Source organism: Sinocyclocheilus anshuiensis, unplaced genomic scaffold, assembly GCF_001515605.1.
Source record: "Sinocyclocheilus anshuiensis isolate Anshui unplaced genomic scaffold, SAMN03320099.WGS_v1.1 scaffold949, whole genome shotgun sequence".
Classification (NCBI taxonomy): Eukaryota; Metazoa; Chordata; class Actinopteri; order Cypriniformes; family Cyprinidae; genus Sinocyclocheilus; species Sinocyclocheilus anshuiensis.
This window is the reverse complement of record NW_015554135.1, coordinates 594,240-595,877: the sequence shown is the minus strand read 5'-3', so window position 1 is coordinate 595,877 and position 1,638 is coordinate 594,240.

The window sequence follows — 1,638 nt, the reverse complement described above, 5'->3', positions numbered from 1 at the left end:
CCAACCCTGAAAAAAAAACTCACCTGCCTATAGCCTTAGTAATCCTGAAGACATTGATTAGCTTGTTCAGGTGTGTTTGATTAGGGTTGGAGCTGAACTCTGCAGGACTGCGGCTCTCTAGGACCGAACTTGCCTACCCCTGGTCTAGACAGTCTCCCAGACAAACCTGTTTCTTAACATTTTTCTACTTCCATTGTCTTCTCTTTCCTCCCCAAGTTACTGAACTGAAATGCAAACGATAGTCAATAGTCTGATCTTTCTAATATTACTGAATATTATACATATCTAAAATAGTACTGGACATTATAATATAATCATGCAGTATATTTCGCCCAAAAGTTCAAATCCTGTATTTATTTACTCCCCTCATGTCATTCCAAAGCTTTTTTATCTGAAGAACACCAAATATGAATTTGAAGGACAGCTTTGTGACAACATGAGAGTGAGTAAATGATGAAAGCGTTTTCCTTTTTGGATGAACTATCCTTTTAAAGAAATAGTTCACCCAATAAATAAAAATTGGCTGAAAATGTACTCATCCAAAATGTAGTTTGTTTCTTCAACAGAACAGATTTGGATAAATTTAGTGATGTAAATTTAGCTTACATCACTTGCTCACCAGTGGATCCTCTGCAGTGAATGGGTGCCGTCAGAATGAGAGCCCCGAACAGCTGATAAAAAACATCACAATAATCCACAAAACAGATTTGGAGAAATTTAGCTTACATCACTTGCTCACCAGTGGATCCTCTGCAGTGAATGGGTGCCGTCAGAATGAGAGTCCGAACAGCTGATAAAAAACATCACAATAATCCACAGAACAGATTTGGAGAAATTTAGCCATTACATCACTTGCTCACCAGTGGATCCTCTGCAGTGAATGGGTGCCGTCAGAATGAGAGTCCGAACAGCTGATAAAAAACATCACAATAATCCACAGAACAGATTTGGAGAAATTTAGCCATTACATCACTTGCTCACCAGTGGATCCTCTGCAGTGAATGGGTGCCGTCAGAATGAGAGTCCAAACAGCTGATAAAAAACATCACAATAATCCACAGAACAGATTTGGAGAAATTTAGCCATTACATCGTGGATCATCTGCAGTGAATGGGTGCCGTCAGAATGAGAGTCCAAACAGCTGATAAAAAATATCACAATAATCCACAAGTAATCAACACGACTCCAGTCCGTCAATTAACTTCTTGTGAAGCGAAAAGCTGCATGTTTGGAATAAGCAAATCCATCAAGACGTTTTTAACTTCAAACCAAGTAAATTTTCAACAAATTTTCATTTTTTGCTGAAATATTCCTTTAATGCAGAAAAACACCATTGTGATTTCAATAGCATAAGATTGGAATACACACCTCCCATGCCATCAAAGGACGTGAATTCCTCATAGTACATTACCATAGTAAACCATTTGTAATTTGAATCCGTCTCAGTCGTAATGTGATCGTGTCTTGTCTGTCCTCCACAGTGTTGTTATCAGCATAGTTTCTAGTGGTATTGGTTGCGACTGCATCGATACTGTGCTGTTCTTAGCTGTACCTAATGTGTCTGTTAAGATGACAGTTTTCACATCGACTCACACAATGCAGACTTACATGACTAAGACACCTGCACCCGTAGGCGTG